The sequence below is a fragment of the Pinus tabuliformis genome, chromosome Q (assembly GCF_031772625.1).
Source record: "Pinus tabuliformis cultivar Carrire ecotype Pingquan chromosome Q, CPIR1, whole genome shotgun sequence".
Taxonomy (NCBI): Eukaryota; Viridiplantae; Streptophyta; class Pinopsida; order Pinales; family Pinaceae; genus Pinus; species Pinus tabuliformis.
Window position 1 is genome coordinate 1,078,987,314 of NC_142296.1, and position 26,320 is coordinate 1,079,013,633.

The window sequence follows — 26,320 nt, forward strand, 5'->3', positions numbered from 1 at the left end:
ATTGCGACTGTCAGTGAATCGCTTCCTGTTCAGTCGTTCGTTCTGCCGTCTCCAGAGTCTGGACCAGCGGTAAGGAATTCTAATCCCTTGGTTTTTTCTACTATTTCTCATAATGTCTCTTCTTCCGGTTGTTCCTCAGGTCCAGGAGGCGGTGATGTGCTTGGCGGTCAATGTTCGTTCCCCTCTCCCTGCCCTGTTTCGTTTGTGTGTAATAATATTAATAACTCTAATATTAATTATAGTAATGACGTTGTTAAGAATTGTAATAGTGATAGTTGTTTGAATTTTATTAATAAATATAGTAATAGTGATAATAATTTTAATATTGATAAGGTTTTTAATGTGAATAATAATATTAATATTAATTATGATAATAATATCTTGGTTGATATTAATAATAATATTTTCAATAATAGTAACAATCTGAATAATATTAATAATATATTTATTAATAATAATTATAGGAATAATAATAATATTAGTAGTAATAATAGTATGGTGGTTGAGATTAGCAAGGTTAGTAATAATTTTGGTTCTAATAGTAGTATTAATAATTCTAGCAGAGGAAATAATAATCCTAGTATTAGTAATATTCTCCCTTCCTCTCATAACAAAGTGATCAATATTTCCAGTTTCTCTTTTCCCCCGTCCGTTTTTAAAGTTTTGGGGAAAGGGTTGAATTTTGACTTAGCCCCTAAGAAGGTCCCGGTGGATGATATCATTTGTGACATAGAATTTGGGATCAGAGGTTTACCTGATCGGATCAAGGATACTATTAGGCAAGACTGTGCGGTTATCTTAAGAAAGGCTAAGCCCCCTAAGAGCAACCTTAGCAAGGAAGAATCAGCAGCCCTCAGATCCTTAAACCAGAACAAAGATATCATTGTTCTTAAGGCAGACAAGGGTGGTGCTGCTGTCATCCTTAACAGGGTTGATTACCGCAGCAAAATGTTGGATCATCTTCATAATAGTGGTAGCTACAAAAAGCATCCCAATAATCCTTTAAAGAAGGTTGCTAGGAATGTGGCTCTTGCCATTAAATCTATTAGTTCAGTGAGTTCCCTTCACCATAAACTCATTGAAAGAAACCCTATCACTCCAAGAATCTATGGTCTCCCCAAAATTCATAAGGAAGGAGCTCCCTTAAGGCCCATCGTCAACATCATTGGAGGTCCTACCTACCTTCTTGCTAAGTATCTTGCGTCAAAGCTTAAGCCCTTAGTTGGTCATACGAAGTCCTTCGTTAAAGACTCTGCGTCCTTTATTGATGAACTCAAGGACATTAAGCTTGACCCTGGGGACATTCTTGTGAGCTTTGATGTAGTGTCCCTGTTTACTTGCATTCCTATTATGCAGGCCTTGGAAGTGATCAACCGCTTAACTGACCCTGACACTGCCAGGTTAGTTGAGATATGCCCCACTTCCACCTTTTTTTGTTTTGAAGGGGAGTTCTTCGAGCAAACCTATGGTGTCGCCATGGGTTCCCCCCTATCCCCTATTGTTGCTAATCTTTTTATGGAAGATTTTGAGTCCAAGGCTCTGAATTCTTTCCATCTCTTGCGTAAGCTCTGGAAAAGGTATGTGGATGACACTAATGTCATTTGGTCTCATGGCCAAAAGGAATTAGATCTTTTCTTCGAGCATCTCAACAATCAATCCTCTGCCATTAAGTTCACGAAGGAGCAGGAAGTTGATGGGTGCCTCCCATTCCTTGATATTCTTATTTCGAAGAATAGTGATGGTTCCCTCGCCCATCAGGTTTTTTGGAAGAAAACACATACTAAGCAGTATCTTAATGCCAGTTCCCACCATTTCCCAGCTCAAAAGATGGGTGTTCTCAATACCCTTGCTACTCGGGCCCTAAGGATCTCGGATAAGAAGAGTTTTGAGAAGGAAAAATCCCATCTCCTTGATGTCTTTGATGAGAAGGGTTATAGTAGATTCTTGGGTCAGAAGGCTTTCCGTAAAGCCGCCAAGGATTCTCTGACCAAAAGGGAACCGAAGGAATGGATTCCAGGTGTCCATCTTTCGTATGTTCAGGGGACCACTGATAAGGTTGCTAGGATTCTCAAGATGCATAGTGTCCCAGTGACCTTTAGGCCCCTTAACACCATTCGTTCGTCCCTGAGATCAGTAAAGGATCCTATTGACCCCAAAGATATGAAAGGGGTTTATATTATCCCTTGCTCTTGTGGGACCCCCTATATTGGTGAGACCGGTTGCTCCATTAATCAAAGGATAAGTGAGCATGCTGCTGACCTTAAGCATAGAAGAGCTAAGTCTTCCGCTTTAGCTGAGCATGTAGAAAAAACCAATCATCATGTTTGCATTGAGGAGGCTAGTGTTATTGCTAAGGTTTCACATTTCAATCATCAGAAATTTAGGGAAGCTCTTGAAATTGAAAAGAGACCAAGCAATCTCAATAGAGATGATGATTGGAAAATTAGTAGGTGTTGGGTCCCAGCACTCTCTTATTAGTGGTTTTTCTTGTCTCTTATTTTTATTACTATTTTTATGTTTATTATATATATATATAATTTATTTCTTTTTAATTATTTTTATTTATTTATTTTATTGATTTTTTATCAATTAATGTTTTTTTAATGTTACCTAATTTTTATTTTCCCGTTCTAGTTTATTTATCAATTCTAACTTACTTTGATCTTAATAACCCATTAATATATTCTTACATTATAAGGTAAGGTCCGTTATTATTATATAATACCTTTCTTCTAACTAATAATACTTTTTTTAATTATTTTATATGTATTGTTATTGTTATTTTTAATCCTTTTCTTTTTATACTTTTTATTTACTGGATTTTTTTTATATATTTTTCTATTGATTTAATTAATTTTTTTATTTTTTTTTACTAGCTTAATTTGTTTTCTCTTGTTCTAAATTATTTATTTATTAATACTAACCAAATAACCCATTAATATTTTACATAACCCATTAATATTTTTACAATATAATGGATGGTAAGGTATATAACTTCTTTTAGTTTTAAGTATTAAATAATGATACCAATTATAATTATTTTATTCGTTTTTTATTTTTATTTATTTATTTTTTGTTTTTATCTTTATTATTTATCTTTGTTTTTTTCTTTTTCTTTTTCTAACTAAATATCCCTTTAATATACTTTCATAACCCTTCATATATTTATAATATAAGGGATGGTCCGTTAGATAACTACTTTCCTTTTAGTTTTAATTATTAAATAAAAATAACAATTATAATTATTTTATATATTCTCATTTATATATATCTATATATATATATATATATATATATATATATATATATATATATATATATATATATATATATATATATATATATCTATATCTATATATATATATATATATATATATATATATATATATATATATATATATATATATATATATATATATATTACACCTAATATTACTAAATTTGACTGTGGTCCTATATCAATTTTTTGGCCCAGCTAACCGTTGGTGGCTCTACTCTAACTATTTAACATGATAAGCTGGATCTGTTTTTTCAACTTGTCCTGATCATGAACCACACTGGCTGGTTCGAAATGCGTTGACAAATGGTTTCTCATGTGATTTTCGCCGAAAAATCTATCATAAAGATGTATGATTATTTGTAGTAGATGGAAAGAAAAAAAAGTATCATACAAAATTTGTGAGGAAAGTATTGAGTGGGCAGTCTAATTCAAATTCTAAAAAGCTAATTCATTGTGAGGATGCAAAATAAATTTTTGATAAGTTGCAAAGTGTCTTTAAGGAAGAAGTACCTAAAGGATCAAAGGAGATTGAAGACCATGACCTTTCAAGTGATGAATCAAATAATGAAGATGATCCCCTAGTAAAAAGTGTGCAATCTACTGATCATCATTCATATGGTGAAGATGGAAATGAAGAAGATATCAATGAAGTGAAATTCACAAGTTACTCTTTCATTGTAATTGTAGAAGAATGTCTCATTTTTCTTATAATTTATCATATTATGCATTTTTTAAAAATAATAGTTATTAAGAGAAAAGATATAGATATGCATGTAGTAGTGATGAAAAATGACCTATAATGACGGTCATAGAATGTCAACACAATAATCAAGAAATTACTGTAAATAAGAAAGAAATATCATATTTAAAAACATAATAAGTTGGATGTGAACCTGTTGATTACCCTAATGAGATAAATGAAGAAGAAAAACTAGATCTTGAAGGAGATTCGATCAGTTATTTAGATGAATTAAATAAGTCCATAAGAAATAACGTGATATTGAAGGAACAATTGAGAAATGTTGAAAAACAAGGTGATTCTTCTACAAAAGAATCAATTAATTCTCAAAAGGTTCAGCTAGACCAAGAAAGAAGAACTAAAGAAATCATATTAAAACAACTGGAGGGTAAACAAAATAGCTATGGAAATATAAAAGATGAAAATACATCACTAAGAAAGGAGCTATCTAAGAAGAATGAGAAAGAAGGCATTCTACTCATCGCTATGGATGAGACATTGGAAAAAGACCTTGATGAAGATATATCTTTTGGAATTAAACTTTTCTATGACAAAGAGTAGATTGAAAAACTTACAAAAATAACTCATAAATAGAAAGAAGGATCAATCTATTAAATATTTAAATAAAATAGTTGTTATAATAAAGATTTAATAATAAGAAATCAAAAGAATGAATTAAGTGTTGATAGACCAGTTGAATGGATGAGAATATGATTGTAAGAAACTAGAATCTAAGGTTGTTTCATTGCGATACAATCTAGAAAAAATACAATTATCAACTAAATTAATATCAAAAGAGTATAAAAATTGTATCATATGCTCAACAATCAAAGATCTTGTTTCATCAAGACTAGTTTAGGTCATGGAGGAGCATCAAGTTTTATGAATGTTGAATAAAAATAATCAATCAACCATGTTGAAGTAGTTAAAGGATCTAACATAAATGAAGCTAAAGGAAATAAAAACAAACAAATGAAATTTTATAACAACCATAAAGAGAATCAACAACAAAAAATGGAAAATGACAAAAAAAATTGATGTTTTATATAGAAACATAACGTATTCCCTTCTAGACAACAATATATAATATATTTTATATTATGTACAACAATATATATTTATATATTATATTACATTACATTATATTATATTATATTATATTATACTATATTATATATAATACATAAGTATATATTATTGTACTGTGTGTGTGTGTGTGCGCGTGTGTGTGTGTGTGTGTGTGTCCTAAATTGTAATTATACATAAATAAATATCTCATATATGTTATTTCAATCTAATAATGTCTTACTCAATTGTAAAAGTGAAATTAAGATTGAGAATTTTTCCAAGTGTGTAATTATTGGTCATAAGGAAATAATTACCAAGATTTGAAAGTAAGAAAGAATTCAACATGGTATTAGAGACAAGTTAAGAGCCATGGTATTTTCCAAAAAACAATTGTAAAAAAGAATTTACGTATCATTTCATAAAAATAATTATGGTTGCTAGTTTATAGGTCCATCAAAATGGTAAACCATTGGCCCATGTTATTTCATACCATATAAAAAAAAACAAAAGGCTTTCTTAAAATGAAGTGCATGTTAAGAAAAACACTACTACATAATTGGAAATATGTTAATTTAATTTTCCATTTACATTATGGTATCTAATCCTAGAGTAGAATATAGGTTCGATGGAACAAACAATTTTAGATCATAGAACCATAAGAATACTTCTCATCATAGAATACAACGATATCTTGGATTGTGTCAAGAAAAACCTCTCAGAACTAGAAGAGAAAGAGCCCAAGAAAAACCATAAAAAGGATGTGATCATGGTCAAGAGGATCTTGTAAGATTCAATCCAAGACCACCTAATTCCTTATGTAAAAGAATTGAATACTCCAAAGGAAATGTTTTACTCATTATCAATATTATATGAAAGAAATAATACAAGAAGGAAGCTAACTCTAAGGCATCAACTCATAAATGTAATGATGAAAAAATCAAATTCTGTTTTTACTTACTTCATGAAGATTTCTCAGATCAAGGATCAATTAGTAGCTATTATAGATTCAGTGAATGATGCAGAGCTTGTGACTACAACTCTAAATGGTTTTCCTCCTTCTCGAGATGTATTTTTTCAAGGAATTTGAGAAAAAACTAGATTACCTAAATTTGTTAATCTATGGAAAAATTATGCTTAAGAAGAATCAAGACTGATATCCAAAGAACACAACACCAATGATGAAGAAAATAAAGCTCATATTGCTCATGTGAAGAAAGGAAAAGAAGGAATAAAAAATAATCTGAAGAATAATAGAAGATTAGTTCCATATCAAAAGAAGGATGTATCTAAGATTAGGTGTTACAACTATTATAAGTTGGGACTCTTTGCTTACTAATGTTCTCAATGGAAAGGAAAAAGAAAACATCATGCACATGCAAAAGATATGGAGGATTCTACATATCATAAAAGGACAAGGGAGACAAAAGATGAGGATTATGTCTTTTTCTTAGCTCTAATAGGAACCATCACTCAAGGAAGTGATATTTGTCTAGTAGACAGTGGTGCTTCCAAGCACATGGCTGGGTTTTGAAATTCTCTTACAAATTTGATGAGAGGGAGTAGTAGAAACATACTACCAACTTGATTCAGGTAACTCCCTTTCAATAAAATATGTATTTCCTGTGAAATATTTAAATAATAGTCTTTTGTCTATCTCTATTTTATAATATCAAGGGTTTATAATATCTTTTACTGGTGTCCAAGACCTTCTGTGGCCTAAGATTTCAAATATATATTTAGCCAATGCAATTGGTGTCTTTGAAGGAGGATTGTATATTTAAATGGACACCCAACATAAGCTCCTTTACACAATAGTATTAGCTCCAGTGATTTATGACACATCAACTACAAAGCCTTACCAGGTTCGAGAAAAAATTTCACATGTCTACCAGATATGCAGGTGGAGCATGACGAAGTATGTAAAGGTTGTGCACTTGGCAAGAATGTCAAGGGAAGTTTTCCAAGTAGTGATAGTAGATCCAAGGGGATATTGGACATTATACATTCATATGTATGCACAAAACTAATTATACCATCTCTAAGTAAATTCTTATCTTATTTCACTTTTATTGATCATTTCTCATGCAAAACATGGATCTATTTATTTAAAGAAAAATATCAAGTTTTCAAAAAGTCTCAAGAATTCAAGGCTTTAGAAGAAAATCTATCTAGAAGAAACATTAAAGTTTTGAGGTCAAATAATGGAGGTGAATACATGTCAAATGATTTCAAATAAATTTTCATTAAGAAAGGATTAAGAGGGAGCTGAGAAATCCCTACGATTCCCAACAAAATGGGGTTGCAGAGAGAAAGAACGGATTAATTGTAGAAGAAACTAAAGAAATGATAGATGACTCAAACTTACCCATGTATTTGTTGGAAATAATACTGAGAGGGGGGGTCAATCAGTATTATCAAGTCAATTATTTTTTCATTTCACAATCAGATTTGTATACGCTACTTCAGTTAGTGAAACTGCGTATATACGCAACTACAGTTAAGGAAACTAGCTTATAACCTGCAGACTTATAATTTAATTTATTCTTCAGATGTTGATCATTAATCTGTGCATTAGAACCATATAAACAGTAACTAGGAACAGTAAAATAAAGAAGAAAGTTACACACAAGAACACAAGATATAAGGTGGAAACCTAATGTGGGTGAAAACCACCTGTTGCAATTTGCCTCTATCTTATTTGAATTAGAAACTTCTTTTTACAATGTTTCTATACTAGTGCAGTCTTATACCAATATGCAGGCTTCTACCCGCAGAAGGCTACAACCTTCTCTCATTCTCCAACTTCTCCTGGAAGGGAGCTATAACGCCCTTAGCTCTTTTACTATCTAATTTACTAGTACGTAGGTGCTAACCTACAGAAGGCTACAACCTTCTCTTTTCTTCCAGGGACCACGTTTCATAAATTTTCAGACTGGATCTATCAATAAAATCAATCAAACATTAAATACACCTACATCAACCAATCTCCTATGTACCCACCAAAACTGAATCAAACAATCACTTCTCTGAATGCTGTAACCAGAATATAATATCAGTAGACAGAAACCAATCCTCAACCCAAAACGCTGCAATAATAAATAGAAGTAGCTGAAACATATTTCATGGCATGTGCGCTACTTCAATTTGTAGAATCTGCATGCGTACGCTCTTATATCAAGGAAAACCTACGTATAAGTAGTTTTGAATTACCGAACAAGCATGTATACGCGCCTTTTCTGTGTTCAACCTACGTACAGATCTGTAAAAGATAATTTACCCTTTTCAAATATTCAGATATCAGTTTACCTAGATCATTAGATTTACAGATCAAGTCATGCACCAAATATAAAAGATCAAAATCAAACAAAGATAGTTCTCTTCAAGCTTTGAGATCTTGATCCATCAATAGAACTTATCCTTCTTCTAGTGCTCAGGTTCCTCCTTGATTCAGATCCAACTATGCACCCTAACCCAATGACCAGTATATTAGATCTTGCTATTCATAAGATATTCAATCCTTGAGTTACTTTGCCTAATAATCTCCTTCCCCTTTTGTAGTCTTAGGCCTTACTTGATACCATGGTCCAAAACCACTTAGAACCAATACCTGGGTCTAAATACCTAGGCTCAACACTTCAGACGAGATACCATGGTCCAAAACCATAGGCCCGAATACCAAGGACCAGAAACTAAGTTTTTCCAAACTGTATGTGCTTTTCTGTGCATGGAAGTGCATGTATACGCATATGTGCCTGTTGGTCTGTGAGTCAACGTATATACGTGGCTTGATCAATGGGAACCTGCGTATACCTCCTTTTCCTTTATTCTGAGAGCCTGTGATCCTAAACCGTCATCTAAGTGTTTTGCAAAGTGTGTTGCCATCAAGGACAATACTTGTACCACAGTGCCAAGCTTGTGTCATAATGCCAACAATTGCCCCCTTTGGACTTGATGGCAACCCCAAGTCACTCAAATTCATTCTCCCCCTTTGACATCAAGGACCAAGGGTTATGGTCCCCCTGAGTACATGATGAAATATCTACTCTGTTGTGCTATCCATGCTCCCCGTGATTGTAGGCAAGGTCTGCAAAAATATGTTCTACAAGAAAGAACATGACTCTATACATCACAAATGACTTTCCTATCACAAAAGACTCATACATACATCCATCTCCCAACCAAGTGGGGATATACCAAAAATTTGTACACGATAAAACAAGAACATTACATCATCCATCCCAGGCATAGTAGGGAAATAAAATAGGTCATTACATGACCTTGATACTAAAATAAGTACATGATATAGAGACAAAATATCTAAGACAATATTAGTAGCATTTGTCAATCACCACCTAGGTTAGCAACCATGATCTCCCTTTGCACCCGTTCCACCTAAATCAGAAACAACTGTGAAATTGTACCAAGATATTCTAAGGTAATGCCAACAATGCACTATTAGAAGTATATGTTCCCCCTGAACCTGTGGCAGATGATTAGACCCATATCAGACTCTTTTCGTCCTGAGTCTAGCCCACTTTTTTCTTCAAACCAACATATACGTGATTGTATCCACTGAAACCTACATATGTACGCAGATATTCTTCATGAAACTCATGTACACCCACTTTTCTTTGAAACAGATAAGTGTCAATAGCAATATGATGCATCAACTACTCCCAGCTTCTGTATGAGGTATTTAAATGTCTCCCCGGGTAGTGGTTTAGTGAATATATCAACAACCTTTTCCTTGGAGGGAACATCCTCAAATTTGACCTTTTGTTCAAGCACTTCTTCCCGAAGAAAATGATATTTGATAGGTATGTGCTTGGTCTTGGAATGCATGACAGGATTCTTTGAAATGCTGATTGCACTTGTATTATCACATAGAATGGAGATGGGTGGAGTAGAAGTGATTTGAATATCTTGCAATGTTTTCATCATCCAAAGGAGTTGTGTGCATCAAGATGCAGCAGCTACATATTCCTCTTTAGCTATAGATAAAGAAACTGAACTTTGTTTCTTCCTGAACCAAGATACTAATCTGGAACCCATAAAGAATGCATGACCACTAGTGTTTTTTCTTTCATCCATGCTTCCTGCCCAATATGCATCTGTATATGCATGAAGTGTGAGATCTGTATCTCTAGGATACCATAAGCCATAGCTTTGATTTCGTTGAAGGTATTCGAAAATTCTTTTAACTACCTGAAGATGAGCTTCCTTTGGATTTTCCTGAAATATTCCAAGTATTCCCACTGTGTGCATGATGTGTGGTCAGCTACTTGTTAGATAGAGCAGGCTACCAATCATGGATCTATAGGTTGGTTGATGTACTACTACTAATTCATCGTTTACACTGAGGCTGCATCCTGTTACCATAGGGGTACATACTGGTTTCAAATCTTCCATGCCATATTTCTTCAAGATCTTCTTGAGGTACTTAGTTTGTGATAGAAAGATATCGTCTTTGTTTTGTTGGACTTGTAAACCAAGAAAATATGTGAGCTCACCAAGTAGGGACATTTCAAATTCTTTCTGCATTACCAAAGCAAAGTTTTGACTCATGGCTTCTTCTTGCTACCAAAGATGATATCGTCAACATACACAATAGCAATTTATCATTGCCAATTTTTATATATAAATTGCTATCTGTTGATCGTTTTGAAAAACCTTGTTGATGGAGGTATTTTTCCAGACGATAATACCAAGCTCTTGGAGCTTCTTTGAGACCATAGAGAGCCTTTTTGAGTCTGCATAGAAGTTTTGGATCATTTCCAAGGATAAACCCATCTGGTTGCTCAATATACACTTCTTCTTCCAAGTCTCCACTTAGAAAGGAAAATTTCACATCCATTTGATATGCTTTGAACTTCTGAAAGCTAGAAAGAGAAAGGAACATTCTTATCGCTTCAAGTTTGGCAGCCAGTGAAAAAGTTTCTTCAAAGTCTATACCTTCTTGTTGAGCATACCCTTTACAAACAAGTCCGGCCTTGTTTCTAATAACATCTCCATTTTTGTTCAGCTTGTTTTTGAATATCCATTTTGTCCCTATGACATTCTTTTCATTTGGTCTAGGAACAAACTCTCAAGTGTTATTCTTTTCAATCTGCTAAAGTTCTCTATTCATGGCCTTGACCCAACATTCATCTTTGCATGCTTCACTAACATTTCGTGGTTCAACAGGGGAGAGAAATGCTAGATAGCTTGAAGCTTCTATAATAGTTCTTCTTATTTGTACACCTGCCTCTTTCTGACCCAAAATTTGAGTCTCTGGATGGTTCTTCTCGATGTACCTAGATGGAGTCTTTTCTTCTACCCTTATCTATTCTTCCAGTGCCTCATAATTTTCTTCTTCAGCGTTAGTCTGGTTTGATGTCGAAGGATAGTCCTCATCTTCTTAAAAATGTTTGGTTTTTATCTATTTTCGATTGTTGCCTGCTTCATCAATCACCACATCAATACTTTCAACAATTTTACCAAGTCTTTTATTGTAACACCTATATCCTTTACTTCGGGAAGAGTAATCAAGGAGAATGCCTTCACCTACTCTAGGTTCAAACTTGCTAAGCTTTTCATCAGTCCTTTTGATGTAACATTTTCTTCCAAAAACTTTGAAGTATTTTACAATGGGAGTCTTAACATACCAAAGTTCATGAGGAGTTTGAGTGTTATTTACTCAGACATTTGTTTTGTTGAGAATAGTAATGGTAGCAAATGTGGCTTCACTCTAGAAGGTTGTGGGAGTTCCAGACTCATCAAGCATAGCACGATCCATTTGTTGAACCATTTCTTCATCATTTCTACCACACCATTTTGCTGAGGACTCCTTGTAATAGATAATTCCCTCATTATTCCGTGGTCTTCACAAAAGTTGAAAAATTTATCCGAGGTAAATTCCCCTCCTCGATCAGACCTGAGACATTTGATTTTGCGATCTAATTCATTTTCAACCAAGGCTTTCAAAGCTTTGAAATTTTCAAAATCTTCGTCTTTATTCTTTAGAATTCGTATCCAACACATCCTGTAAAAGTCGTCCATGAACAATTTAAAGTACTCTTCTCCTCGAGGTGACTTTTTCCTTGATGGATGACATAGATCAGTATGGACAAGTTCAAGTGGCTTACTAGCTCATCCTTCCTTCTTAAGGAAATGTGTTCTGGTTTGCTTACCAAACTAACATGATTTGCATATTGTATTGTCTAGAATTCTCATGTCAGGAAGATTGTGAACAACTTGATATTTTCATGCTTTCCTTATCTGAGGGAAGCTCAGTTACCCAATATTTTGTGCCATAGCCAGTGTTCATCATTTTTTCTTAGATAGTATTTTTGTTGTCCTCCCTTAAGTATGTATAAATTATTTGGAGTTATTATGCCTTTGATCATTGTTTCTCCTGTTTCAAGCTCATAAATAATACATCCATTTGATTGAAATACTACCTCATTTCCTTGATCACACATTTGACTAACACTCAATAAATTATGATTTAAGCCATCAACATACATAACATTTCCATCTTTGACCTTTTCTTTTAAAAGAACAAGCCTTTACCTTTTATGAGTGCAGGGGTGTCATTTCCAAATGAGACCTTATTTTCCTTTTCTAAGGCACTATATGCCTGAATTTTTTCTTTATCACTTTTCATATGTTTTGAGCATCCACTTTCGATGTACCACTGATTTTCCTATCCTTTAGCATATAAGGCTATACCACATCTTTCTGTTTTCGGTTCTTTCTTTCTCCATGTTTTGGGATCCGATGAAGCTTGCTCCTTCTGAGATGTTTGCTGAAACTTGCTCCTACATTCAGGATCTTCATGACCAAAGTTGTTACAAATAGAGCATTCTATTTCATTTTCAAGAGAATAAAAATTATTGTAGGTCCTCTTCATGATCCCAATTATACTCCTTTGATTTTGTGTTTCTCTAGTAATGATGGTCTTGTAGGCAACACATTGAGCAAATTTGTGTCCAAAGTTATGACATGAAAAACATTAGTCATTAAAGAAATTCCTGCGACTACCAAATATACTAACCATGTGATTGTAGTTTCCATTGACATTCATTCTTGAAGCAAATTGGGAATGATTTACTTGTGGTTTTTTATAGCTTCTGTTCATCCTTGAAGTAGATTGACCCTGATTTACCCGGTGATCCACTTTATATCTTTGCTGCTGATTGTCAACCTGTTCACTTCTCCTTGCTGCATCAAGATAACTTTTGGAGGTGGATGGCTTTTGTGCTTGAGAAGCTTCTTCAGTATATCCAAGACCTATATTTATTAGAGGAGAACACTGTACTTTGATAATCTCATCTAAATTTTTAGATCCTTTAGCAAATCTAAGATTAAGATATTTTATTTTCTCAACATCTTTTCTAAGTCCCATAATTCACATTGTAACCTTTCATTGTGTTTTTCCCTTTCAGCAAGGTGGAATGTCAAAGTATCTATAATCATACTCTTTTCTTCTACACAAATTTTAAGTTTAGAAATTTCTTCATAGAGATCATCTTCATCTATAGCATCCATGAAATCATCATCTCAAAAGCCATCAAAAGTCTATAATCATTACCATGTTCATCTTCATCACTATTTGAAATTCCATCGCTATCTTCATGTGTATACTAGCTCTTCTTACTTACGCTCTATTTTCTATTCCATTTAACTGGTTCCTTACCTTTATCAAGCTTATCTTTATGAGGACATTTGGCTACATAGTGGCTGACTCTTCCACAAGAAATGCATTTGAAAGGTAACTTACCTCTGAATCTTCCAGAACCCTGTTGAAGGTTCCTGACAAAATTTGATTCTTCCTCTCCTTTTGACATATGTTCTGACTCATTGTATTCTCCTTTTCCTGAAGCTTTGAATGCGACTTCTCTCAAGTCTAATGGACCCCCTTTTATCATTTCGAAAGCAGTTAGGATTCCATGTAGTTGTGACATAGTAATACTTTGAAGATTCTTCTTTTCTTCTATGGCAAAAACTTTTGATTCAAACTTAGAAGACAAGGATCTTAGAACCTTTTCAACTAAAGTGACTTTTTTTATCTCTTCACCTAGATTTTTCATGCAGTTAACAATCTCATCTATACATAGGAAACAATTAGCTACACTTTCATCATTGTGCACTTTGAGAGTTTCATATTGAATTCTGAGAGATTGTAGTTTTGCACGTTTTACCTAATCGTCTCCTTCATAGCTTAGAATGATCTTGTCCAATATTTCTTTGGTGGTTTTGAGCTGCATAACCTTGACGAATTCTGATTGTGATAGACTCCCCAATAGAGTATTGAAAGCCTTTGCATTTGTTTCATACTGCTTTTTGCTTCAGGTATCTGTATGATTTGTTGCTCGAAATGTGTATCGTCCTTCCACGATATCCCAAACTTCTATTCCAAGAGATTGAAGATGGGTTGTGATTCTTACCTTCCAATAGACGAAGTTGCTCCCATAAAAAATTGGTGGCCTGATAGATGCCTCTTTTTCATAGTTGCTCATGATTATAGATCTTCCTTCAAGCAATCAAGCTTCTTCTAAAGGACCTACTCTGATTCCAATTGTTTGGAATAATAATGAGAGGGGGGGTTAATCAATATCATCAAGTCAATTATTTTTTCATCTCATAATCATATTTGTATATGATACTTCAGTTAGTGAAAACTGCGTATATATGCAACTACAGTTAAGGAAACTAGCGTATAACCTACAGACTTATAATTTAATTTATTCTTCAGATGTTGATCATTAATCTGCACATCAAAACCATATAAATAGTAACTAGGAACAGTAAAATAGAGCAGACAGTCACATACAAAAACACAAGATATAAGGTGGAAACCCAATGTGGGTGAAAACCACCTACTGCAATTTGTATTTATTTTCTTTTAATTAGAAATTCCTTTTTGCAATGTTTCTATACTAGTGCAGTCTTATACCAGTACATAGGCTTCTACCTGGAGAAGGCTACAACGTTCTCTCATTCTCCAGCTTCTCCTGGAAGGGAGATACAACCCCCTTAGCTCTAGTACTAGCCGATGTACTAGTACGTAGGTGATGACCTACAAAAGTCTACAACCTTCTCTTTTCTTCCAGGGACCACGTTTCATAAATTTTCAGACTAGGTCCATCAATAACATCAATCAAACATTAAATACAACTACATCAAGCAATCTCCTATGTACCCACCAAAACTGAATCAAACAATCACTTCTCTGAATGTTGTAACCATGATACAATAATAGTAAATAGAAACCAATCCTGATCCCAGAACACTGCAGTAATAAACAAAAGTAGCTAAAACATATTTCATGGGACGTATGCTACTTCAATTTGTAGAACCTGCATGAGTACGCTCTTATATCAAGGCAAACTTGCGTATAGGCAGTTTTGAATTACCGAACCAGCATGTATATGCACCTTTTTTGTGTTGAACCTGTGTACATATCTGTAAAAGATAATTTACCCTTTTTAACTATTTAGATATCAGTTTACCCAGATCATCAGATTTACAGATCAAGTCATGCGCCAAATATAAAAGATCAAAATCAAACAAAGATACTTCTCTTTTATCACTTATCCTTCTTCTAGCACTCAGGTTCCTCCTTGATTCATATCTAGCTATGCACCCTAACCCAATGACCTGTATATTAGATCCTTTTGTTCAGAAGACATTCAATCCTTGAGTTACTTTGCCTAATGATCTCCTTCCCCTTTTATAGTCTTAGGCCTTACTCAATACCATGGTCCAAAACCACTTAGAACCAATACCTAGGTCCAAATACCTGGGTTTAACACTTCAGATTAGATACCATGGTCCAAAACCATAGGCCCGAATGCGAAGGACCAAAAACCAAATTTTTCCAAACTGTATGCGCTTTTCTGTGCATGGAAGTGCATGTATACACATATGCACCTTTTGGTCTGTGAATCCACGTGTATACGTGGCTTGATCAACAGAAAGTTGTGTATACCTCCTTTTCCTTTATTCTGAGAGCCTGTGAGCCTGAACTTGCATCTGAGTGCTTTGCTGAGTGTGTTGCCATCAAGGACAATACCTGTACCATAGTGCCAAGCCGGTGTCATAATGTCAATCGTATCTATGGGAAGAACATTGTAAATAGTTGTATATGTTGAAAACATATGTCCTGATAAAATACTAGGGAATAAGATACCATAAGAATTATTCACCGAGAAGGAACAAGAAGCCAACCACTTGAGGATATTTGTTTGTCTAGTGTACATACATGTTCCTAAGGAAAAGATAATAAATCTAGAGCCCTTAAGAAATAAGGTAACCTTCATAGGATATAGTGAAAATTCAAAGGATTATAGAATATACATCTCGTAATAAAGAAATATTGAGATTAGCTGAGATATTACCTTTTGTGAAGACACAGCTTTCAATAAATATAAAGAGTCCCACACGGACAAGGATAGAGAGGAGAAAAGGGCTCATAAGGATACAATGTTGATTGAGTCTACTCTAGAAAAAGATATCCAAAAACATCAAATATGATACAATGGAGCCATAGATACTAGTAGATCCACCCAAAGAGGTTATAATCATAAAGAAGAGACTAGCATGGCTATGCTATAGGAAACAGAAAAAGATGCATCTCCTAGAGGCTCCTTCAGAGAGAGAAAGAGACCACACAAGTTTTCCAGTTATGTGGTTCTAATGAGTAATATAATTGATTTAGATCCTTACACTTATGATGACGTCACAAAACAACGAGTGTGGAAGGATGTTATGATGGAAGAGTACCAATCCATCATGAAAAATGACATGTGGGACGTGGTTCTAAGACTAGAAGGGATGCCAATGGTGACTTCACAATGGATATAAATAATCAAGTATGTTGCAGATGTCATCATAGAAATGCACAATGCTATATTTGTGTCTAGGGGATTCTTCCACAAAGAGGGAAAAATATTATAATGAAACATTTGCCCCACTAGATAGTACACTTCTATTAGATCTATCATCTCTATTACTATTTTTATGTGCTATAAATTATACTAGATGGATGTAAAGAGATTTTTTTTTGAATAGTGTAATTGAAGAAGAAAAGTACATAGATTAGCCACAAGGTCTTGTGATCCATGGGAGGGAGTCCCATGTTTGTAAATTGAAGAAATGTTTGTATAGGCTTAAGAAAGCACCTAAGGCATGGTATACAAGAATATATAGTTACTTGGTGAGTTTGGGGTTTACCAATAGTAATGTATATCAAAATTTCTACTCAAGGTTGAAGATGGTTTCCCATTGATATTGGTATTATATGTAAATGACCTATTTCTTATATGGGGTGAGAAGCTCATAGATGGGTGAAAGAGGGAACTCACTTTAGAGTTAAAAATGAAGGATCTATATTTAATGCATTATTTCTTGGTATTAGGAATGTGGTAGAAACTAGATTATATATTACTTAGCCAAATGAAGTATACAATTAATATCCTATAAAGATTTGGGATGAGGGACGACAAGTCCATGGCCACACCTATGGCTAAAAAGTTTAAGTTATTGAGAGATTCTTCTTCAAATTTGGTTGATTCCATTATGTATAGACAACTAATCATATTCTTGATGTACTTGGTTAATACCAATCTCGATATATGCTATGTAGTGAAAACATTGAATCAGTACATTGTTGAGCTTAGTCACAGACATTTGGTAGTAGAAAATCATGCATTGGCATACCTGCATGGTATGTTTGAATATGGACTCAAAGATTCAAGTTTATATAGACTTTGACCAAGAAGGGAGTGTAGTAAATAGGAAAATCATATCACGGTGTTGTTTCAATTTGCGATTAGTTATGATCTCATGGTTTAGTTGAAAATAGTTTCTAGTGGAACTGAGTAAAATAGAGATAGAAAATATATTAGCAGCCGATGCAAGTTGTGAAGTAGTGTGCCTTCAGAAATTGCTTGCAGGGTTATTTTATCTAGTTTTCACTACAACAAATCCCTATGATTAGCTTCCTCTTTAGCTCCCTATTTTTCTTCTACTAATTGTTTTATATTTTTATCTACCTTTTTGAAAAAATCAATGTTATTTATCATGATGGAGCTAATATTTGGGTTTTTTACATTAAACACAGTCAATCAACACTAAAGTTGGTGCTATTTATTGCCAAATTTAGTGATGAATTTAGACTCTTCTTTATCTCCTAATGTAGCTTCATGTATAACTTCATATGTAATGTCCTATTTTTCTCCTGATTATGTCATGGATTTTAGGGTCCATTTTAGCTTCCTTTTTAACTTCCTTTATAGCTTCCTTTTTATCTTTCTCTGTAACATCATATTTTTATCCTCATTATGTAATTGGAGATGAGTTTTATTGTTACACATGTCGAGGATGGATTTTGTAATTATGTTGGGGGGGGGGGGGGGGGGGGAAGAGAGTACGGTATGTATCATATGATACACTATGAATGTAGCCAATTTCGATAATTACCATATGACAGATGTAGAATAAAATTATCCTAAATTAAAAATTACCCATTGTCACCATTACTCCTACTATTATTTCTGAAAATCAATGTCATTATTTGGAAATTATTCCTAGTAGTTTCCATTTATGATTGAAAGCTTGAATTCATTGAAAGGGTGACCTTAATTATTCCCTACCAATTTCTAAATTTCATTAAGATGATATTCTCTACCCAAGTGTTTGTATTGATCAAGTGTTATCCTCTAAAAATCTCTCAGAATTAACAGTCTTTGAAACAACCATGGAAGGAGAAATAGTACATCATGAACCAAACTCCATTTATGCACTGCTACACCATCTATAAGACTAGGGTGGTTAGACTACTTGAGAAGCTGCAGGGTTCTAGCAATTTTATTTTTATGGAATTCACATAGGCTCTGCAAGAGAAACATTTAGAAGTTACATGATTAAAAATTGTTGTTATAGAGGACATAATTTCTAGGGTGATAGGTTTAGCTCAAACAGGGGCTCACTAGGTTTCTAAGAAAATAATAGTTCCAATAGTTAGAGAAACAATTTTACAGTAAGGAGAGGAAGTAAAGAGAAAGGGGAGATGTATTAATAGAAAATCCCTTCGTCACCCTTGTGATGATGTGGCTTTATCTATTCAAAAGTTCATTACTTTTGACGGAAATTTTGGGATAATATTCAATTATCATTTTCATTTATTGAAACATATTCGTAATGGAGAGATGATATATTTTCTATATTATTTGCTCAAATGTTACACCATATGGCATAGGTGGTGCATATGGTAAAATGTTCAAAGATCTCCTTAACCAACCATGCGCTCGTCAATTTAAACATAATTCATTCAGTGGAATAAAAGGGAAGCACATGGATTATTGATGTACTTGTGTTTGCAACACCTTTAATAGGAATTGCTTTATCTTCTGCATTGATTCTCATGCTTTTCATATTGGTTATATTGGCTCTTCAGTATTTCCATTGTGGTTGTATGTTGGTTATCATGTGAGAAATACATTAATGAATTAGTTCATAACTCATTTCTTGCATGTATACTTTAAATCCTTTCTTTCTTACTCCATGCCATGTCGGTGACCAATTGTGAACTAATTTTCGACTAACCTTTGGTATGTCCTTGTTTACGTATGTCTGAGGTGGTTTCATCTCAATAATCCTTCTCGTGGCATACTTCTCCATTTTATTTTTGTTGCATCCTTGTATCTCGTTCTACAAGTTCTTAATCATGGGTTGACCTCGCTCCCATAATCCAGGCATGTCTTCCTTGTTCTCACTCTAACGACTACGCATTCAACAACCAGGAGTGAAACATTCATGGTGGCAGTTGAGCCAACATACTGGATGGGGACTTCACACTGGGGAAACCCCCAAGCTATTCACAGAATCGAACACCATCAATAACCCTTAATATAATCTTCAATTTTTTTTCTCCTTGCATTTGATATAGCTTATACATAAAATAAATTTAGTCTTAAAAGTTTTGTGTAATAAAACATAGACAACATGGTTAGAAAAAAAGCACAATAGAAATTAAAAAATAAATGTAACAGAGATTTTGGAGAGGTTTTCTTCAACAAAACTAGATAAAGGTCAAAATAATCCTAAATAGAATCATATCTAAAATAAAAACCATCATTCTAGCAATAACTGTAAATGTCTCTTACCAGTGACAACCATCATCTTGTAATCCCTTTTGTTTTGATATGGAATCACATCTGATATTAGATTGGATTCTGGATTGGTCTATGCGTAGGAGTTCATGCAAGCTAGACAACCTAGAGAATCAAATATGGTTTGATAAATTGTTTTGAGTCCCAAAATATTTCTGCCAAAATTATATCTATCGTGGTTAGAAAAAATGGACAATGGAAATTAAAAAATAAATGTAACAAATACTTTCCAATAGTTTTCTTCAACAAATGTAGATAAAGGTCATAAGAATCCAAAACAAAAGCATCTATAAAACAAAAAAAAATATTATTTTATAAATAAATTTAAATGTCTCTTACCAATGACTATCATCATCTTGAAATCCATTCTAGCTCAATTTGGAATTACATCTGATATGGTTTGATATGGAATGATGTCCTAAATTCTACCAGGGAGATCGTGAGGGAGGTCATCAAGGAAAGATGAGAGAAGTAAACACTAACAACTAAAGTTCGCTTGTGTAAGTCAAAATGGGTGGAAAATTAACCCGCCAAATGAAAATTCAATTCTTTTTATTTAACCTCACATCATTATATGTGTAAACCACAACAGTTATCTTGACATTGTAAATTGTGTAGCCAGGAAGGATTTCCTATGATATGGTGAGTTTGACTAATTTGGAGAATAATACCCACCCAATTACAAATTAATTAAATTTTAATCTTCTTCTTATTTAGGATACATTTTGGTTCGACTATGTTTTTATGTAGTTAGTTAAAGGAGACATATTTGTCTAACATTCTAATTTCAACTTTATTACAAAGAACTTTCATGCACATACATATGATTTTCTAGACTGCTAGCAACTACACTATAGTTCTAAAAATCACAAATATTTTACTAAATACTTCAACATATTTAGTACTTTTTCTGAATCCTTTCATAAATAAGCTAGAGGCTTCCATGTTTCACCCAGCCTTGAACCAACTTCTATTGTCAGCTCTCCCCCGATATCTCCCTCTAACTGTTAAGAAAAACTAGGAAGAAGTCTTTTCTATTTTCCTTCAACTCCTCAACCCATAATAATGTCCTACTAAATATTTCATGGTTTAACCAGTCTTCATTTCACAATGGTGATTGTTTTCCATGGTAAGTATATTTATCTCCCATAACACCTTGTAAAGAATCCACCATATGGTAGTTCTCTTCAACCCTGTAAGTTTTTACTTGTGGTATGTATTTTTGTCATAGGCTTTATTTTTCTTCTTCTTCCTTCTTTCAAAAGCTCCAAATAATGAGAGAAGAACTAATTTTTCTTCCTTTTTGTTTCTTCCTCTTTAGGCGTAAGTAACCATGATCATTTTTCCTAATAATTTGGGGTTAATATCTCATGTTAGCCTTTAACATATTTTTGAGAGGACTAATATACTAACATAATTTTTCATTTTTTTTTAAAGAAAATAATATTTGATGACATTTCCTTTGATTTTCTTCCAAACTAGTAAATAAATCAAAAGTCAGATAATATTTTTTTCCAGTGGTACTACGTTTCCCCTCCCCTTAAAGGGGAAACCATCCTTAATGTTCAGTTTGGCATCTGTCTCCATAGGAAGGATATAGGAAATATCTTTTTCATTTCATCTTCATTTCCCAAGTGGCCTCCTTAAGACCAAAGTGCTTCCATTGCACTTTAATTTCGAAAATGGCTCGATTCTGAAGTATAATCTCTATTCATTCAAAACTTTTCAGTGATTCAACCTAAAATTATCATTCTGATTCGACATGTACAACATCGCAATCAATTCAATGAATCAGGTCCTGTAAAAATTTATTTAAAACAATCGTAAACAAATGATGATTTTTAATATGAGTTGGTAATGCTAGATATTAGGTCACTAACCCCACCCTAACCAATATTTCAAATGGCCCACAAAATCAAAGGTCTAGTTTAAAACATCTTCCTAGATTCAAGGATATCTTCTTTAGTCTTACTTCAACATAGATATATTCCCCTACTTAGAACTCCTTATGTCTCCTTTTAAAATCTAACTAACTTTTCTTCCTATCTTGAGCTGCTTTTAAATTACGTCTAATCATCGTTACCATTTCTTCCATTTTTTGTAACTAGCCTGATCTTAGCATAAGCTTGTGTTTAGGCCGACACCAATTTAAATGGATGTTACATTTTATTCCATAAAAGGATTCGAATGGGCTCATTTTGAGTGACACCTGGTAACTATTGTTATATGCAAACTCTACCAAGTGTAAGTAATCCTCCCACGTGGTGGGTAGGTTCATAACATACATGCATAATATTTCTTCCAAAAATTGATTTACTCTTTCCATTTTCCCATCAATTTGTGGATGGTATGCAGTGTTCAAATTTAGTTGTTCACCCATTCCAACAAACAAGGTCTTTCAAAAGTTTGATTTGAATTTTGCATCTCTATCTAATATCACTGTCTTGCGTATGACATGAAGTCAAAATATTTGTTCATGAAAACATTTTCCACTTTTGTATCTTTTTAGGTAGACTATACATGAAAAAAATGAGTAACTTTAGTTAATTTGTCTACCACTGCCACGATAGACTTGCATTGCCTCCTTGGTTTTGGGTAATCTAGTTATAAAATACAGTGATATCAGTTCCCATTTCCAGTCTGGTGTAGGTAGGGGATTCAACAATGTTGTTGGATTCTAGTCCTACAACTTCACTAATTGACATTCCTAGAACCTTTCCAAATATTTTGCAAGACCAGTCTTCATTCCAGGCCAAGAAAAGTATTTCTTAAGTGCAAAATTTATTTTCTAATATCATTTATGTTTTGCATATGTTTTTTTGTGATATTTAGTCAAGATTAATCTTTTCATTTCATCTTCATTTTGGATATAAATTCTATTTTTGTATACCAACAATAACTCTTTATAAATTTCATACTTTAATTATTCTTTCTGTGCAGATCCTCTCCTCAAACTGTCATGAATTAGATCATAATTAAGATATTTGTAATGTTATTTTTTTATTTTTTTACTAGTTTTTGAAGTTTGGTTTGACTTTTGCTCACCATTATCTCACATAAATGTGTTAAACTCTAGCACTGCACATATTCTGCTTTGTTTTCCTTCCCCTTTATGTGCTTCATGTCAAAATAATAATCACTTAGGAACGACATCCACCTAACCTACCTAAAAATCATGTTAGGTTGGCTGAAAAAATATTTCAGACTTATGTGCTTTGTAAACAAGGTGAATTTCCTGCCAATCAAGTAATGTATCCACATATTTAGGGCGTGAATAACCACTTCCAATTCTAGATCATAAACCAGATAGTTATTTTTGTGTTCCTTTAGTTTCCAGGACTTATAAGCCACCACGTGTCCATCTTGCATTAAAACTCCTTCAAAGCACTCTAAGCATACATCTGTACATATAAAGAACTATTTATACAGATCTATTATTTTTAATATTACTATTACCATCAGAAGATGTTTTAGTATTTCAAAGCTTTCTTTACATCTTTGCGTCCACATACATTTCAAACCCTTCTTCTACAAGGAAGTTATCGGGTGCGTTATCTTGGAAAATCCTTCAACAAATCTGCAGTTGACCTAGTAATCCCCATGAATGACCTTATATCCACCATTTATTTTGATATTGGCATATCAAGAATGGGCCCACCTTTTCAGGGTCTACCACTATGCCTTCTTTTGATATTACATGTCCAATTTATTATATCTTGCCCTAGTAAAACACACACTTGCTAAATTTAGCATATAATTAGTGCTCACGTCGAGTTTGCAACACTATTCCCAGGTGTTGTTTATGCTCCTCTCGATTATTGGAATAGATTAATACATCATCTATAAACATCAACATAAACTTATCTAAAAACCTATTGAATAGCTTGTTCATCAAACACACGAAGGTAGCAAGTGTTTTTTCAAGTCTAAATGGTAACACTATAAATTTGCAATGTCCATATATTTTACGGAAATCTATTTTTGGTATGACCACCTCTTTAATCGTCAGCTCATGATAACCAAATATCATATCTTTTTTCAAAATACAGTCACACCTTTTACTTGATTGAGAAAATTCTTTATCCTCAAGAGGGGTTACTTAGTTTTAGTAGGAAACTTATTTAATTAAATATGGTAATCAATACATAATCTAAAGGTTATATCACTTTTCTTAATGAAAAGGACTGGTGCACCCCACGGTGACACACTAGGTCAAATATACCCCTTATTAAGCATTTCTTGGAGATACATTTTTAACTCCATCAACTCCAGTACACTCCTCCGATACAGAGACTTTAACATTGGAGCTTCCCTTGGTATTCATTATAGGGAGACATTTATCTCCCTTTTTGGGGGCAGACCTAGAATTTCGTCTACAAACTCATTCAGATAGCCTTGAATGACTTTCATTTCAATTATAAATTTTCATACTTTATTTAAGGAATGATATTTTGCATGGATGGGAAAATGCTGGCATCCTTTTCTTACAACCATTTTTAGTTGGAATGCTAATATCTGCCATACAAAAACATGCCTGGGTAGGCCCTTTATAACTTTCACTTGCCCCTTCTTTGTTGTATATGTGACAATTTTATCCAAGTAGTTCAGAACTTCTCTATGACCTTTTACCAATCCATCCCTATGAAAGCAACATATGAGCCCAATGGTAGTATACTAAAGTTATGGTGGCTTGACTTCCATTTAAAGACATTAGACATGTCCTTACCCAGTTTGAAACTTTTCTTTTTGTTGTGGCTAGTTGAACAAACCATGAATTCCCATATTTTTTAGACTTTAATTTTCACTTTTATACCACTTGGGGGCTAGCATAACTTATAATATCACCAAAATCTATTAATACATAAATAGATTGGTCAAGAATGGTACCTTCAATTTCCACCATTATGGACTGATTCTCTATTTGTAGTCATTATAATGTTGCATTGATGCGTGGTATATTTCTAGCCACTTAATTAACTCTAGAGGCCTCCTGAAGGTGTTGCAAATTTTTCATAGATTGGTTATTGTAAGGAAAATTTTACAATAAATGGGGTTCTCCACAACCCCAACATGCTAGGGGTCCCTATCCTTACCATTACCTCCTTTTCTAAATTCCTCTTACTTAGACACAACTCAGGGTTGGCTTTGTGTTTTTTCTATTTCTTTACCATTTTTACTCCAATTCCAGTCCTAGTTACTTTTTCTGCGCAATTTAAATGGCCTAGATTCTCCACCTTTTCCTCCTTGAGCCATCCAATCCTTTTTCTTACTAGACAAATATTTCATAAAATAACATTCTTCACTTGATGATGACAATTTTGAGCCTTCCTGAGTATGTTGACCTTGGTCTTCGAGTTCTCATACTTGATTCTCTTCTTGAATGAGGGTGGAAGACAATGTAAGAAATATTGTATTTTTACCTTCTCGTTATTAAGTTATGGCACATAACACAATAAATGAGTAAATTTGTTGACTAACTCATACATTTACATTTTTCCCAATTGTTGGCATTATGATGCATATGTTGTAATTGATGGCAACCCACTTATAGAAGAACAACTCACTTGTATATGCTAACTATATGAATCTATGTAACTAGAGGAATCTACAGGAGAGATATCAGATGTGACAGAATGCATGGCAGTTGTGTTTATAGATATGACAAAATGCATGGCAGTTCAAAGTAATCAGTTCAGAAGAAAATCGCATTATAACAAGTCTATTCAAAGGGAACAAAGTAATGATACAAAGAATAGGATGAAGAAACAAAGGACTACACATCAGAATCAAGAAGTTGAATAAAAAAGGACATTTTCAGGTATGGTAAGTTATACATGTAGGTTCACCATAGAAAAAGACCGTATACACGTGGGTTAACAGAACAAAAGAATCGTATACATACACACGCACTTTCATAGAAAGAAAAGCGCGTATGAGATGAAAAACCAAGGTTTTGGTCCCAGGTATTTAGTCCAAGGTATTTTGGTCCAAGGTATTTAACCCAAGGTATTTAGTCCGAGGTATTGATCCTAGGTATTTGGTCCAAGGTATTTGGTCCTAAGTGGTTTTGGTCCAAGG